At 47.0% G+C, this 18,236-nt stretch overlaps 1 non-coding gene across 1 annotated transcript; it reads left to right on the top strand.

Moving 5' to 3' along the window:
• The first annotated feature begins 17,461 nt into the window (after window positions 1–17,461).
• TRNAL-UAA lies at window positions 17,462–17,544 on the top strand. The gene has a single exon. It is a non-coding gene; the product is annotated as a tRNA-Leu (tRNA).
• The last annotated feature ends 692 nt before the right edge of the window (window positions 17,545–18,236 follow it).

Genomic DNA, 18,236 nt, shown 5'->3' with positions numbered 1-18,236 from the left:
CCAGGCAGCAGACAAGGCTCTGAATTCCTCCCCATTCCCTCCAGCAGGGATTTTCCTCTAGTCTCTAGCTTGCAGTAGACTGACTGAGATGCCTGCTATTGCTGCCTGCAAAAGAACAGTTTAAACTCAGCTGTTCCCTGTGCAGTTCAGTGTCCAGAGTTAGGAGCTGTTTCTGGCATCCTTGTTAATTTCACTCCCAGTTGTTGTTGGGTGTGTGTGACCATGGCAGGGGCAGTTCTTTTCTGCCCCCGGGATGAGGGGAATCTCCTAAACACAATCAAAATCAGGAACCATTTCCAAGTTCAAATCTATTCCATTCCCTTCCCAGCAGAGGATCATGGTTGTGATGTCCACACTGCTTGCAGATCCTCTTTGAAATGTTACTGTTTAAAAAAAAACACAAAAAACATGGAGAAACATGGTGGAAAGATGTGTTGTGATGATTAGGATTTATTTTGGGCAAACCAATTTTGCTAAAGCAACTAAAGATTTACAGGGAAAACAAATAGCCCCCATAGACAAAACCACAAAGGGATTGGAGGGGAAAACTTAATATTCAGCTAAATTATTGTGTCTCCTTTGAAAGAAATAGTAGTTTTTATTCCAATCCACCCTCTTTCTATATTGATTTAAACACCTGAAATGTCCTTAGGACATCTGGTGCAATCTCAGATCTCTTTTTGTTTTGTCCTGCCTGCAGAGTGCAGAGGCTGAAATTGATAAAACTTTCTAAATATCTTGTATATTTCATGAAGGCTATTCCAGTTGTCCTTCATTCATCCCTGACTTTCCCTTCCTCTCCTCCTCCCCCCCGCACCCTTGGCTCCCTCCCTGGCTGGCTGTGGTTTTTGCCTTGGTTACTTACTCCTTGGCAGACCCTGCCCAGTAGCACCTGCTGGCTCTCTGCAGGCAGCAGCCCACAGGGGCTGGTTGCTGGGTTAGCTGCTGGTCGGTGGCAGGCTGCAGCTACATTGTTTATGACACATTCATACACATATACATACAGTATGTATGTGTATGTATGAATGTGTGTGTCACAAACAATGCAGCTGCAGCCTGCCACCAACTGCCCGATCCCAGCAACCGGCTCCTACTATTGTATTTTAATCCAGGGGGCAGAAAAGAACTGCCCCTGCCAAGGTCACACACAGCTTCCCCCCCTCCCCCCGCCACCCCAACAATTGGGAGTGAAATTAACAAGGATGCCAGAAACCTCTCTTAACCCGGGGGCTGAAGCATCAGGGAACAACTGAGTTTAAACTGTTCTTATGCAGGAGGCAGTCTCCCTACTGCAAGCTAGAGGAAAGCCTCTGCAGCAGCAGCTGCTGAGTGCCAGACAGGGAGAAGGCACAGAGCCTTGAATCAGCAGCCTGGCTGGAGGAGGAGGAGGGAAGACACAGAGAAAAATGTGATAGTGAGTTTTCACTTTTTCAGGCTTATTCCAATAGTAAAGTTTTATTACAGACAGTATTGGTAGTAGTAATAGTAGCTTTATTTTCTCTATCTATGTCATGCAATGGGAGGGATCCATGAAGTACGTAGGTGAGGTGGGTGGGTTGCTTGTGATTGGACCATATGAGTAAGAAATATAAATTACTTTCACCCCTGCCCAAACCCCAGGGCTCCCAGCCGCCTCTGCAGCTGGTAGCTCTGGGGTTAATTTAAAGGGCCTGGCTCCTAGCTTCAACCGAATCCTTGAGCCCTTTAAATCCTGATTTAAATGCCCCAGGATTTAAAGGCCTCACCTCTTCCAAAAGAGGCCACGCCTCTTCCAGTTGAGGCCCCTCCCCCTCCGCAGGACTCTGGAGTACTGGTAAGTCCTTTAAGTTACTTTCACCCTGGGCACGAGGCAGCAAAGTGACTTACCCAACTTTATACAGGAAGTCTGGGTAGAGCGAGGAATGAAACTCTGGTCTCCTGAGTTCCCCATCATGAGGCCCTATCCATCAGCCTTCCTATCAGAATTGGATCCCTGGTCTCCCGTGGTGGGACAGCGAAGAAAACACTATAGTATTAGATTCCAGGATCTCAATCTATTTAGCTGAACTAAGGGAAGGCTAAGGGTGACTTGATCACAGTCTGTAAGTACCTACATGGGGAACAAATGTTTAACAATGGGCTCTTCAGTCTAGCAGACAAAGGTCTAACACCACCCAATTGGTGGACTTTGAAGCTAGACAAATCCAGAGGGTGTATATTTTTATGGGTGACAGCAGTTAACCACTGGAATGATTTACCTGGGGCACGGTGGATTTTCCATCACTGGCAATGTTTAACTCGGGATGGGATGTTGGACTAATGGCTCTGCTCTAGCAATGATTTGGGGGAATTTCTATGATCACAATGGTCTCTTCTGGCCTGGGACTCTAGGAACTGGTGAAAAGCACAGGGTGAGGGCCATGGTACTGTCTCCAGTACACTGCTGATTCTCCGAATAGCAGGGCGGACACAGATTTTATTCAGATAATTGGGAGTTTGGATAATCAAGGTGGCAGGAGTCATTCAGCAGCAGGGGGTCCTCCTCCATGGCCCAGGGCTCCTCCTCCTTGCAATCCTGGCTGGTCTCTGCTCCATTATTCAAGTCCTTTCCTTGTCCTCTAGCAGGAGCTACATGCAGCAGAGGGAGCTATCGCATGCCAGGGGGCTAGAAAGGGCTTCAGATAATGCAGAGGTTCAGCTAATAGAGTTTGGCTCCATTCCTGTATGTTGTATCTGCTTAGAATTATAGAATCATAGAATATCAGGGTTGGAAGGGACCTCAGGAGGTCATCTAGTCCAACCCCCTGCTCAAAGCAGGGCCAATCCCCAATGCTTCTATGCTTGCACCCTGTAGTGTGTTTTGCAGAGTCAGCCCTGCAACAGGGACAGGGGGCTGTGAGCAGCTACAAATGGAGCTGCCTGGAGGCCAGTGGCTGGTCACTTAATCACCCAGGACACCAGGTGTGGTTAGAGTAGGAGGGAGTTGGGTGGCTTGATTGGTTATGACAGGGTAGAAGATCACTTGGAACTGTAGGGAGCCTGATGAGCTAAGGAGGTAATTAGCTCATCAGCTGGAGGACCCAGGGAAGAAAGCCAGCCATATGAAAGGCTGACCCAGGGTCCTGGCAAATGGGGAAGGAAGGGGAAGGGGAAGGAAAAGGGGGAGGCAGGTGCCAGGCAATGGCAGACAGTGTCTATCTTGTGCATGGTTTCACTGTTTGCACTTGTTCATGCACCTTTTCTTTTGGTAATGTTGTGTTCTTACTGGAGGTTTGGTGTGGTAATGGCAGTGGGCCTACCTGGCAAGGGGTTTGTAGACATCTCCAAAGGGATTTCACACCGCCAAAAGCACATTCAACAATCATTCTGCACCAGCTGAGAGTGTAATCTGCCAGGGCCTCTGATATCAGGGTTCATAAGCAGGGCCGGCTCCAGCTTTTTTGCCTTCTCAAGCAACGAAGAGAAAAAAAAAGAAGCTGTGACTGGTGACACTTCAGTGGCTGCTCTCCCACGCCGCTTCATTCTTCGGTGGCAATTCGGCGGCCAGTCCTTCCCTCCGAGAGGGACTGAGAGGCCCACCACTGAATTGCTGCCGAAGACATGGACGTATCGCCCCCTTCAATGGGCCACCCGAAGCACCAGCTTGCTGTGCTGGTGCTTGGAGCCGGCTCTGTTCATAAGGCAAAACAGGGTACACTGGGCCCCCCAGAATAACTGTGGGGCCAGTAAGTCCAGTTATGACAAAGCCCATTGGTGGGAATAGTGTTCCAGCCTGTCTCTGAATATAAATTACCGCTCAGCGAAAAATCCTGGCATCATGAACTTTTCCAATTCTACCCATGCTAACATTCATTAATTCCCTCTGTAGTCCATGAAGGCTGGCATAGAATCATAGAAGATTAGGGTTGGAAGAGACCTCACAAGGTCATTTAGCCCAACCATCTGCTCAAAGCAGGACCAACCCCAACTAAATCATCTCAGCCAGGGCTTTGTCAAGCTGGACCTTAGAAACCTCTAAGGATGGAGATTCCACCACCTCCTGAGGTAATCTATTTCAGTGCCTCACCACCCTCCTAGTGAAATAGTTCCAACCTAGATCCAACCTAGACATCCCACACTGCAACTTGAGACCATTGCTCCTTGTTCTGTCATCTAGTACCACTAAGAACAGCCTAGCCCCTTGAGATAGTTGAAGGCTATCAAATTCCCCCTCACTCTTCGCTTCTTCAGACTAAACAAGCCCAGTTCCCTCAGCCTCTTCTCGTAAGGCATATGCCCCAGCCCCCTGCTCATTTTTGTTGCCCTCCGCTGGATTCTTTCCAATTTGTCCACATCCCTTCTGTAGTAGGGGGCCCACAATACTCCAGATGTGGCCCGGGGGGGGGTGGGGGCTCTGCATTTTAATTTAATTTTAAATGAAGCTTCTTAAACATTTTAAAAATCTTATTTACTTTACATACAACAATAGTTTCATTATATATTATAGACTTAGAGAAAGAGACCGTCTAAAAACATTGAAGTGTATTACTGGCACGTGAAACCTTAAATTAGAGTGATTAAATGAAGACTCGGCACACCACTTCTGAAAGGTTGCCAACCCCTGTTCCAGACAGTTATAGCAACCCATTCCAGGAACCTGTTCCTCAATCAGCATGGGGAAGTGTCCTTAGACTGGAGGGTTGGGGCAAGCTGCTCACAAAGCTCCAACAACGTAGCTTTCTTCATGCCAAAGTTCTGGCCCCACTGCTGGTCACCCCAGGTCTGCGTGATGATGTAATCCCACCTGTTTGGGCTTGTGGCCCTGCTCCAGGTCTACAGAGGGCACATCAGCAGCTGTCACAAGCAGCATCAGCCAATCTCAATTTGCCATTTCTATGTCCTCCTGCTCCATCATAAGCTCTGTCATGTGCCTTTGGTGGGTCAGAAAAAGCTACCAAAATGTCCACCAGCATCTCAAGGAAGCTCTGTCCATCTCCTGACAGGAATGACAGTGCAAGAGAAATTCTTCAATGGGTGGCTTCTTCCTGTTGCTGGCTTGCATTGCTGGGACCGCACAGTCCAAAGGGACAGTTCATCAGGACATGTCAGCAGGCAGTTTGAACTTCCTGCAACGCGCAGAGAGGACAGTCAAGTTTTCCCACATTTCACCATGGTCAAAGGGCCAGAGCAACCATATTTGGGGAAGATTCTAGTGAATCTGGGGTATGGTTGGTTAGACTCAGGTTTTCATGTTGCAGCATGCACACCAGAGCCCCAGGGGCAAACCCAGGTTAGAAAATCCTTAATTGAATGCTGACAACCAGGGTAGATGCTCAAGGCCTGGGTCCTGAAGCCAGGGTCTGCTGACTCAGGCCTGGTCTATACTACGATTTTAGGTTGAATTTAGCAGCATTACCTCCATTTAACCCTGGACCCGTCCACACGATGAAGCCCTTTTTTTTGACTTAAAGGGCTCTTTAAATCGATTTCTTTACTCCATCTCCGACAAGGGGATTAGTGCTGAAATTGGCCTTGGCGGGTCGAAATTGGTGTAGTGTGGACGAAATTCAATGGTATTGGCCTCCAGGAGTTATCCCAGAGTGCTCCATTGTGACCGCTCTGGACAGCGCTCTCAACTCAGATACACTGGCCAGGTAGACAGAAAAAGGCCCGCAAACTTTTGAATTTCATTTCCTATTTGGTCAGCATGGCGAGTTGATCAGCAGAGGTGACCATGGAGTCCCAGAATCGCAAAAGAGCTCCAGCATGGACTGAATGGGAGGTATGGGATCTGATTGCTGTACGAATCTGTGCTAGCTGAACTCCGTTCCAGTAAACGAAATGCCAAAACATTTGAAAAAGTCTCCAAGGGCATGAAGGACAGAGGCTATAACTGGGAATTGGACAGTGCCGCGTGAATATTAAGGAGCTCAGGCAAGCCTACCAAAAAAACAGAGAGGCAAATGGCCGCTCCAGGTCACAGCCCCAAACATTCTACTTCTATGATGAGCTGCATGGCATTCTAGGAGGTGCAGCCACCAGTACCCCAACCCTGTGCTTTGAGTCCGTCAATGGAGTAGGACGCAACATGGAAGCGGGTTTTGGGGACAAAGAAGATGATAGCTCACAGCAAAGAAGCAGAGAAACCAGTTTCTTCAACAGCCAGGATCTGTTTCTCACCCTGGACCTGGAGCCAGTAACCCCCAAACCAACCCAAGGCTGCCTCCCAGACCAGTCAGGTAGAGAAGGGACCTCTGGTGAGTGTACCTTTGTAAATTAGACATGGTTTAAAAGCAAGCATGATTAATTTGCCCTGGCATTCACAGCCAGTACAGCTACTGTAAAAGTGTGTTAACGTGTCTGGGGATGGAGCGGAAACCCTCCAGGGACATCTCCATAAAGCTCTCCTGGATGTACTCCCAAAGCCTTTGCAAAAGGTTTCTGGGGAGGGCAGCCTTATTCCATCCTCCATGGTAGGACACTTTACTATGCCAGGCCAGCAGCATGTAGTTGGGAATTATTGCAGAACAAAGCATTGCAGCGTATGGTCCAGATGTTTGCTGGCGTTCAAACAACATCCATTCTTTATTTCTCTGTGTTATCCTCAGAAGAGTGATATCATTCATGGTCACCTGGTTGAAATAGGGGAAATTTATTAAGGGAACATTCAGAGGTGACTGTTCCTGCTGGGCTGTTTGCCTGTGGCTGAACAGAAATCATCCCCGCTGTTAGCTACACGGTGGGGGGAGGAGTGAAGCCATCAAAATGAGACCTTGTAACGAAAGCACATGTGCTATGCAATGTCAACAGCAAGGTTTACCATGAAAGAATGTACCCGTTACTTTATAAAATGTGTCTTTTTAACTACCACTCTCCCTTTTTTTCCCTCCGCCAGCTGCATATATTTCTCCTTCCCAAAGGCTAGCAAAGATTAGAATGCAAAAAAAATGCACTTGGGATGAAATGTTCTCTGAGCTCATGCTGTCCTCCCACACTGACAGAGCACAGTAGAATGTGTGGAAGCAGACAATATCAGACTGCAGGAAAGCACAATGTGAATGCAAGGAGAGGTGGCAGGCTGAAGAGAGTAAGTGGCAGGCTGATAGGTGGCATCAGCTTGCTGACAGAAGGCAGGAGTCAATGCTCAGGCTGCTGGAGCATCACACTCATATGCTCCAGCATATGGGTGAGCTGCAGGAAAGGCAGCAGGAGAACAGACTGCCTCTACAGCCCGGTGTAACCAATTGCCCTTCTCCCCAAGTTCCATTGCCTCCTCACCCAGATGCCCAAGAACACAGTGGGGGGGGCCCCAGCCACTCCACCCCAGAGGATTGCCCAAGCAACAGAAGGTTGGTGTTCAATAAGTTTTAAACATTTTAAGGATTAAAGTGCAGTGTGGCCTTGTCCTTCCCTCCTTTCTCACCCCACCCGGTGCTTTCATCCTCCTCGCTACCTTGGCAGTTATCCCTCTCTTTGTGTGATGAATTAATAAAGAATGCATGAATGTGAAGCAACAATGACTTTATTGCATCTGCAAGTGGTGATTGAAGAGGGGAGGGGAGGGTGGTTACCTTACAGGGAAGTAGAGTGAACTGTGGGGTGGGGAGTTTCATCAAGGAGAAACAAACAGAACTTTCACACTGTAGCCTGGCCAGTCATGAAACTGGTTTTCAAAGCTTCTCTGATGCGCACCATGCCCTCCTGTACTCTTCTAACTGCCCTGGTGTCTGGCTGCGCGTAATCAGTGGCCAGGCTATTTGCCTCAACCTCCCACCCTGCCATAAATATCTCCCCCTTACTCTCACAGATATTGTGGAGCGCTCAGCAAGCAGTAATAACAATGGGAATATTGGTTTTGCTGAGGTCTCTCTGAGTCAGTAAACTGCACCAGCATGCTTTTAAACATCCAAATGCACATTCGACCACCATTCTGCACTTGCTCAACCTATAGTTGAATAGCTCCTGACTACTGTCCAGGCTCCATGTGTACGGGTTCATGAGCCATGGCATTAAGGGGTAGGCTGGGTCCCCAAGGATAACTCGAGGCATTTCAACATCTCCAACAGTTGTTTTCTGGTCTGGGAAGAAAGTCCCTTGCTGCAGCTTTTGAAACAGACCAGAGTTCCTGAAGATGCGAGTGTCATGTACCTTTCCCGGCCATCCCATGTTGATGTTGATGAAACGTCTTTTGTGAGCCACCAGTGCTTGCAGCGCCGTTGAAAAGTACCCCTTGCGGTTTATGTACTCACTGGCTTGGTGCTCTGGTGCCAAGATAGGGATATTGGTTCCGTCTATCGCCCCACCACAGTTAGGGAATCCCATTGCAGCAAAGCCATCCACTATGACCTGCACATTTCCCAGAGTCACTACCCTTGATATCAGCAGCACTTTGATTGTGTTGGCTACTTGGATCACAGCAGCCCCCATAGTAGATTTGCCCACTCCAAATTGAAGCCCGATTGACTGGTAGCTGTCTGGCGTTGCAAGCTTCCCCAGGGCTATCACCACTCACTTATGAACTATGAGGGCTGCTCTCATTTTGGTGTTCTTGCACTTCAGGAGAGGGGAAAGCAAGTCACAAAGTTCCATAGAAGTGCTCTTACACATGCGAAAGTTTTGCAGCCACTGGGAATTGTCCCAGACCTGCAACACTATGCGGTCCCACCAGTCTGTGCTTGTTTCCCAGGCCCAGAATTGGCATTCCACAGCATGAACCTGCCCCATTAACACCATGATGTGCACATTGCCAGGGCCCATACTTTGTGAGAAGTCTATGTCCACGTCTATTTCCTCATCACGCTCGTCACCGCGCTGCCATCGCCGCCTCACTTGGTTTTGCTTTGGCAGGTTCTGGTTTTGCATATACTCCAGGATGCTGCGCGTGGTGTTTACCGTGCTCATAGTTGCTGTGGTGATCTGAGCGGGCTTCATATTTCCAGTGCTATGGCATCTGTGCTAAAAAAAGGCACGAGATAATTGTCTGCCATTGTTCTGATGGAGGGAGGTGCGACTGACAACATGGCTTACAGGGAATTAAAATCAACAAAAGGGGTGGCTTTGCATCAAGGAGAAACACAAACAACTGTCACACAGAATGGCCCCCTCAAGGATTGAACTCAAAACCCTGAGTTTAGCAGGCTGTTGATTTCACGGGAGGGGGGTGGGAGCAAATGAATACAAAACAAATCGGGTCTATTTCTTGTTTTGATCCACTCCATCTATCTTTTACATCTTAGGATTGCAGCAGACCGTGTAGTACAACTGCAAGTCACATCATCTCCTGGGTGCTTGGTAGAAGATGCTGCATTACAATTGCTAGCCATCGTCATCTCCTGGGTGCTCAGCAGAAGATGGGAATAACCTGGCTGTGTCACTCCCATGTCTGCCCAGGTGCCCCTGACCAACCTCACTGAGATTGGCTAAAAGAGCACCCAGGAGTACTACAACAACAGATACCAGTTGTAATACACTGTCTGCTGCCAAAAGACAATGAGCTGGTGTTGTATAGCAATGGAGTCCCACGTCTGCCAGCACCCAGGACATGTATGGTGATGGTGAGTTGAGCGGTCTCCATGCTTGCTGTGGTATGGCGTCTGCACAGGTAACCCAGGAAAAAAGGCGCAAAATGATTGTCTGCCATTGCTTTCACGGAGGGAGGGAGGGCCTGACGACATGTACCCAGAAGCACCCATGACACTCTTTTTGCCCCATCAGGCGTTGGGATCTCAATGCAGAATTTCAATGAGCGGTGGAGACTGTGAGAATTGTGGGATAGCTACCCACAGCTACCCACAGTTCAACACTCTGGAAGTCGATGCTAGCCTCAGTATTGTGGACGCAGTCTGCCAACTTAATGCACTTAGAGCATTTTGTGTGGGGACACGCACAATCGACTGTATAAAAATGATTTCTAAAAAAACGACTTCTATAAATTAGACTTAATTTCATAGTGTAGATCAACCCTTAGTTCCTGCTAAGCCTTGGCTTTCACTGCAGTGGAGAGATACTTCTTGCAGTCCTGTTGTGCATTGGACTTCTAGAGCTAGAAGGGATGTGCAAAGGTTGGGGGTTCAAGATGCAGTTTGTGCCTGCTCAGAATGGAGGGAGCAGATGTAGCACATGGGCTAAGGGAGTGCTCTCCTTAGGAAAAAAAAGTGATGTCTACCCATCTGTGGGGGTGCAGGCTGCCCAGTAATTGCTACTAGTTTGATGTCCATGAGGGACTCAACTCGCAGCTTATAAAATCATAGAATATCAGAATTGGAAGAGACCTCAGGAGGTCATCTAGTCCAACCCCCTGCTCAAAGCAGGACCAACCCCAACTAAATCATCCCAGCCAGGGCTTTGTCAATCCTGACCTTAAAAACCTCGAAGGAAGGAGATTCTACCACCTCTCTAGGTAACCCATTCCAGTGCCTCACCACCCTCCTAATGAAAATTTGTTTCCTAAGAGCCAGCCTAAACCTTCCCAACTGCAACTTGAGACCATTATTCCTTGTTCTGTCAACTGCTACCTCTGAGAACAGTCTAGATCCATCCTCTTTGGAACTCCCTTTCAGGTAGTTGAAAGCAGTTATCAAATCCCCCATCATTCTTTTCTTTTGCAGACTAAATAATCCCAGTTCCTGCAGCCTCTCCTCGGAAGTCATGTGCTCCAGCCCCCTAATCATTTTTGTTGCCCTCCGCTGGACTCTTTCCAGTTTTTCCGCATCCTTCTTGTAGTGTAAGGCGCAAACCGGACACAGTACTCCAGATGAGGCCTCACCAATTCAGAATAGAAGGGAATGATCACATCCCTCGATCTGCTGGCAATGCCCCTACTTATATAGCCCAAAATTCCTTTAGCCTTCTTGGCACAAGGGCACGCTGTCGACTCATATTCAGCTTCTCCTCCACTGTAATCCCTAGGTCCTTTTCTGCAGAACTGCTGCCTAGCCACTTGGTCCCTAGTCTGTAGCTGTGCATGGGATTCTTCAGTGCTAAGTGCAGGACTCTGCACTTGTTCTTGTTGAACCTCATCAGATTTCTATTGGCCCAGTCCTCTAATTTGTCTTGCTCCCTCTGTAGCCTATCACTACCCTCCAGCGTATCTACCACTCCTCCCAGTTTAGAGTTATTTGGAAACTTGCTGAGGATGCAATCCATGCCATCCTCCAGATCATTAATGAAGATACTGAACAAAACCGGCCCCAGGACCAACCCTTGGGGCACTCTGCTTGATACCGGCTGCCAACTAGACATGGAGCCGTTGATCACTACCCGTTGAGCCCAATGATCTAGCCAGCTTTCTATCCACCTTACAGTCCATTCATCCAGCCCATGCTTCTTTAACTTGCTGGAAAGAATACTGTGGGAGACCGTATCAAAAGCTTTGCTAAAGTCAGGGAATAACACATCCACTGCTTTCCTCTCATCCACCCAGTCATCTCCTCATAGAAGGCAATTAGGTTATTCGGGCATGACTTGCCCTTGGTGAATCCATGCTGACTGTTCCTGATCACTTTCCTCTCCTCAAAGTGCTTCAAAATTGATTACTTGAGGACCTGCTCTTTGATTTTTCCATGGACTGAGGTGAGACTAACTGGCCTGTAGTTCCCCGGATCCTCCTTCTTCCCTTTTTTAAAGATGGGCACTACACTAGCCTTTTTCCAGTCATCTGGGTCCTCCCCCAATCAACATGAGTTTTCAAAGATAATGGCCAATGGCTCTGCAATCACATCAGCCAACTCCTTCAGCACCCTCAGATGCAGCGCATCCAGCCCCATGGACTTGTGCTCGTCCAGCTTCTCTAAATACTGTAGTCCTGAACCACTTCTTTCTCTGCATAGGGCTGGTCACCTCCTCTCCATACTGTGCTGCCCAGTGCAGTAGTCTGGGAGCTGGCCTTGTCTGTGAACAGAGGCAAAAAAAAAGCATTGAGTACATTAGCTTTTTCCACATCCTCTGTCACTAGGTTGCCTCCCACTTCAGTAAGGGTACCACACTTTCCTTCACTTTCTTCTTGTTGCTAACATACCTGTAGAAACTCTCCTGGATGCCTGAGCAATATCTTTATACTCCTCCCTGGTCATTTGTCCAAGCTTCCACTTCTTGTAAGTTTCTTTTTTGTGTTTAAGATCAACAAGCTTCCTGAGCTAAAATGATGGGTCCCTACAGCTTGAGCTAAAGAGCTAGGAAAAGGGGCAGGAATGGCCTGTAGAGTCCTGGCTAGGAGCAATAGACCAATGCACAGAGGACATCAGTTCCTCTAAGCAGCAGGTTCTGTAGTGTAGTGGTTATCACATCTGCTTTCTAACCCGAAGGTCCTGGGTTCATGGTTCAGTCTTAGTAACGCTGTATAATACCAAGCCCCGTTCCTGAGCCTAACAGCTGCACTGCCAGAATTGCCTAGTCAGAGCCATCCTGCCACTGCTGGGAAAGGTTGCTGTGAACTCTGCCATTCCTAGAATGAACAACCAACTGTGACTGGACCTCATCATCACCAATGAAGACGGGAAGGAGATCATCATAGTGGATGTCACAGTTCCCTTTGAAAACAGGATCTGTGATACCTGATCTTGAAAGCAGGAGAAATATATACTCCTCTGACCAACACCTTGAGAGCTAGGGGCTATGAGGTTCAAACTCATGTTCTGATTGTGGGGGTGCATGAGACCCCAGTAACAAGTGAGTGTTGTGAGAATGTACAATCAGTGCTATGCTTGGCTGATGCAGCAACTCATGGTGTCAGATGCCATCAGGTGGTCAAGGGACATCTATCTAGAACACATCACTAGACATCAGCAATAGCAGGAGAGATGAACTGGAGCCCTGATGAGAAGTAAAGTATTGGACATACCTCCCTGATGAATTGTATTTTCTAAGCGATAGCTGCTGGAATCAATTAATTTAGAACAAGACTTAACTCAAGCCTACAACATTTGAATTGTTGCGCTGCCCTAGAAGGCATGCTATCCAGTCTGCTGCAGGGCCACCTAGAACATGCTGCTTTCACCCTTCACTTAAGGAAAATACACATACCCAGGAGTTAACTGAGTAATTCCAGGGCATCTTTGACATTAGAGGGACTCAAGCTGTAGCTTGTCTGTCAGCATGGATAGGAGACGGAAGATGGGATAGGATGGGTCCCTCACAGAGAGCATAGGAGTTGAGGAGCTGGGCTGTGAATGGACTACAGGGGTTAGTGGTGTTAAATGTCCATGGTGGGCAGGTGGAAGGGGCTGACAGGAGACAAGGTGGGATTTGCAGTGGCTGGTTTCATCTTTCATCCAAGTAACTCAAATCTCAGCTTTCTCAGACAGCCCCTGGAATTCACTGCCGGGAACTAGTTTGAGGGAAGAGGTAGAGAAAAGCTAAGCCAGACCCAGTGAGTCAATGAGGGGCCAAAGTTAATCACTTACCTCTGTGATGTTCAGATGAAGACTGAAAATGATCATTGGCTAATCCATTACATTAAGAACTGGGGAACAGGAAAATGGTTTCAATGAATTATTCCAAAGATTCGTCCAGGGGACTGGCAGGCACAGACAGTCCTGCATCCATGGGTAAATCTATGCTGCAGTTAAAAACTCACAGCTGGCCTAAGGGGCTGTTTACTTGCCCTGTAGATGTTCTGGATCAGGCTGCAGCCCAAACTCTGGGACCCTCCCACCTTGCTGGGTCCTAGATCCTGGGCAATAGCTCAAGCCTCAAGGGTTATACCTTGCAATTAAACAGTCCTTCCCTTTAGCCCCTATGAGTTTGCAGGGTATGGTCAAATAGAGGCTACACTGGGCTTTGAAAGGGAGAAAAGAACATTGCTACCAGAAGTGGTGGTTGAACCCACACAGACACAGGTCTATTGAATCTTAAGTCCAACACCTTAACCATGTGGCCATTCTGGTTAGTGCATTTAAGGTCTGCATTGCACCATAGAGATTCTTACTGGAACCTGACTCCACACCACATTTCAGGCATTGCCACTATCCAGCAGCCCTTGGGGTTAACTGGGTAATTACGTGGCTTTTGAAGTTCAAGGAACACGAGCCCTAGCTTTCTGTCAGCACAAAGAGGACATGAAAGATGTGAGGGAGTGGGTCCCTCACAAAGAGCATGGAGACCCAGGAGCTGGTCTGAAAATGGGCTACATTGAAGGAGAGTTGCATTAAAACTCCACTGTGAGACAGGTGGAGGGAGCTGATTGGTCCGAGCCTATAGGGGGTGTGGCTAATGTGCTATAAAGTAGGCAGCTGGTTTAAAACAAACAAAGGGAAGTACTTCATGCAATACACAGTCAGCCTTTGGAACTCATTGCCAGGGGATGTTGTGATGGCCAAAAGTATAACTGGGTTCAAAAAAGAATTAGATAAGTTCATGGAGGATAGGTCTGTCAATAGCTATTAGCCAGGATGCTTAGGGATGTGACCTCATGCTCTGCATGTCCCTAAGCCTCTGGCTGCCTAATGCTGGGACTGGATGACAGATTGCTTGATTATTTCCCTGTTCTGTTCATTCTCTTTGAAGCACCTGGCATTAGCCACTGTTGGAAGACAGGCTACTGGGCTAGGCGGACCATTGGTCTGATCTGGTATGGCCATTTTGATGTTTTTAAAGTCTGCTCTATGGACCTAGAAGTCATTCCAGTCTGCTAGCTCAGCCTAGCCAATGATACTTCCAGACCAAAGTCTGGACTATGTTAAGGATTTGTACTGGCATAACTATTTCAAGAGGGGTGTGATTCCTTTCATGAAATAATTACACCAGGACAACCCCTAGTCCCTCTAAGCTAGTCTCAATCAGGTGTGAAATTCACAAATGTGAAGAGCGGACAGGGCCATTAAATCAACATTACTATCTTGATATCCACAGGGCAGAGAAACTGACTCACTCAGCCCTGTATTGAAGCCAATAACTTGTGTTTGACTAATACTGATCTTAGAAGGGCATCCAGGCGGGATGGGAAGAAATATAGGAAGTACTGACCTGCAGGTCTCTCAGCAACTCTCCCTCTACCAAGGCTCCTGCTACTGGCTCTCCTGCTCATCAAATTTCCCTCTGAGTAGACCAACCCTTTCTGCAGTGGGCCTATTCCTGATCCTGAGGGGACAGTGCCTTGCAGATTGTCTCTGCTCTAGTTACAGATGGTCCCTGGTCAGGATCGGGAGAAGGTGAAAGCAGCATGAGGGGATGGGAAGAGTTCTGTTCTGGACTAATATTCACACCAACTTTTCCTCAGGAGGAGATGAAAGAACCACATGGAAATAGAAATTGCCATAGGTCAGAGGAAGCATGGAGATGAGGGGCTGCCCAGCCTGGCCTAGAGCTGGAGGAAACCTAGGAAATAAATCCCACAAAAAGAAAAAAAAATATCTTTGATTAAAAAAAGTCAAATTTTTTGTTTCACTTGATATTTTTCAGAACATTTTTCATATTTCAACTCAAAATTTCATGTCAGTGGGATCCCTCAGACACTTTTTCTTATTTTTCATTCCCCTCCCTCAAAAAAAAGGGGTCATGGAGGGTTAAACCCGCTCATCCACACCCTCTTTTTTCACATTTTTCTTGTGAAAAGTTGTTGTTGGTTTTTTAAAAGGGAGAAAGAGGGGAGTTTCCCCTCCATTTCCAAACAAAAAGTGTCCAACATTTTTGTTAAACATTCGCATTTTAAAAGTTCACAGGAAGAGGAAAAATTTTGATGACACAATGTTGGCAGAAATGGATTGAGTTGAATATAATTTGAAAGCCCTTTCTCCTTCAAACACAATGGTACCAAAGATGACAAACCCAGAACAATGATAGAATCATAGAACTGGAAGGAACCTTGAGAAGTCTAGTCAAGTCCCCTGCACTCAGGCCGGACTAAATATTATCTAGACCAGGGGTGAGTAAACTATGGCCCGTGGGCCAGATCCAGCCCTCAGGGCTTTGGTTCGGGCCCACAGGATAGCCACCCCTGAGCCCCCTCCCGCACTCTGCACCCCTCCCTGCACCTCAACCCCCTGCACTCCAACTCCCTGCCCTGAGCCCCCTCTCACACTCCGCACCCCTCTGGGCACCCCAACGCCCTGTACCTCAACCCTCTGCCCTGATCCCCCTTGTACACTCCATACCCCCTCCCACACCCCACAGTCCCTCCTGCACTCCAACCTCGTGCCCCAGCTCTACATTCATGGCCCTGCATGCAATTTCCCCACCCAGATGTGGCCCTCAGGCCAAAAGTTTGCCCACCCTTGATCTAGGCCATCCCTGACAGGTGTTTGTCCAACCTGCTCTTAAAAATTCGCAATGAAGGAGATTCTACAACCTCCATAGGCAATTTATTCCAGTGCTTAACCACTCTGAGAGTTAGGAAGTTTTTCCTAATGTCCAACCCTTGCTGTTTTTTAAGCCCATTGCTTCTTGTCATATTCTCAGAGGTTAAGAAGAACAATTTTTCTCCCTCCTCCTTGTAACACCCTTTCATGTACTTGAAAACTGTTATCATATCCCCTCTCAGTCTTCTCTTCTCCAGACTAAAAAACCCAATTTTTTCAATCTTCCCTCAGAGATCATGTTTTCTTGACCTTTAATCATTTTTGTTGCTTCTCTCTGGATTTTCTCCAATTTGTCTCCTTCGTTACGCAGATATATATTTGAGAAAATGGTTAAAAATATTTTTTTTAAATTATACGTTAACACAGGCATGTCAGCCATGCAGCCCTCACTAAATTAAAGGATAACCTTTGACTGACACTACTGTATTATCAGTTAATGCTGACACCTAATTAATTTTTTTTATGTTACAGATGACTATAAATAGAAGGAAGGCTTCAAGTTGATTGCTGTCATTGGCTAAAAAGAAGTGGTTCAGTGGTGTTGATTATGCGCTTTGTTTATTATGTCAAAAGGGTTGTGACGTCAGCATCCAGCCAGAAATTACCAGAGTCCATCAGCAAGCAGTACGCAGAGTTGCATAACATAATTAATTACAATCCCAAAGTAATTTATTACATAAATCCTTGATTTTACTGTGGTCTTGATGATTTTTAGGCATCAGTGGGGAGACAAAGTGTATCACCTAGTAGCTGAATCTTTGGGGATTACCAGCATGGATGACCTAGTCAAACACAATGCTTGATGGCACCTACCATGCTGGAAGAAGTGCACCCATAAACTGAATTTGGCAAGGTTGGAGAGGAAGTAGGTCAAGCATCAAGAAAAATTTGAAGATGCTGGGACAAGTGCCAGCTGTGGCCAAGATTCACTTTATACTAGGTTCCAAGGCAGGCGTTGCGAGAAGAAGCTTCTTTTGTAGCAAGCTGGAAGCCCGAAGGCAACTGTTAAGCAGAGTTTCACTAGTGAGCCATGTGAGAAACAGTATGAAGCAACCACTCTTAGGAAATAAAAGGGAGAGATGAGGGAATCCTCAACCTTACAGCTTCACTCCCCTCCCCAGAGCTGTTAAAAATCCATGGAAACCAGTAGTGGGTAAAGTGATGCTCTGGGGATCAAAGCTCATTATAACAAGAGGAATGCTGGGATGACTACCAGAATGGCCGAGTGGTTAAGGTGTTGGACTTAAGATCCAATGGGCATCTGTCTGCGTGGGTTCAAACCCCACTTCTGGTAGAAAAGTTTTTTTTGTTTCAAGCACCCAAAATCTCCACCATTTAACACCATAAATAAAACCATTTTCCTTCCCACAGTTTTTCATTTAGTGGATAAAGATGAATTCTCTTGATTTTCAATCATCAATCAACCAACACAAAAGTAAATTCCCAATTTAGCCCCTTCCTAACTCATTTAGTCTGACTCAGCTTTTTCAATAGCACTCGTAACATATAATCCTTCTAGCAGATGTTGGCAGCAGGAAAAAGGTACAGGATCAATTTTATAGGGGTTCCTGCCAAAAACTCCAGCAACATTGTCTCCACCTCCCCACCTAGAAATCTAGGAAACTATATATACCACCCTGGGAACACCCAATGGGCAACACTTCCCCATGAAGTTTGACAGGGCAATAAGCCTTGTGAATGGGGGGAAGTGGTAGACATGGTATTTCTTGGCTTTAGTAAGGCTTTTGATACTGTATTGCATGACTTTAGCATAAACAAGCTAGGTAAATACAACCTAGATGGAGCACCAAGGTGGGTGCATAACTGGTTGGAAAATCGTCCCCAGAGAGTAATCAGTGAGCAACCAGGAGACGACAACAGCTTGCAGTTGTACTGCATGGTCTACTGCCAGCCTAAGATGTATAAGAGAAATGGAGTGGACCAAAACAAGAAAGAAACCATTTTTGTTATGTGTTAATTTGCTCC

This window comes from Gopherus evgoodei, chromosome 4 (genome assembly GCF_007399415.2).
Source record: "Gopherus evgoodei ecotype Sinaloan lineage chromosome 4, rGopEvg1_v1.p, whole genome shotgun sequence".
Taxonomy (NCBI): domain Eukaryota; kingdom Metazoa; phylum Chordata; order Testudines; family Testudinidae; genus Gopherus; species Gopherus evgoodei.
This window is presented reverse-complemented; position numbering and strand designations above follow the sequence as displayed.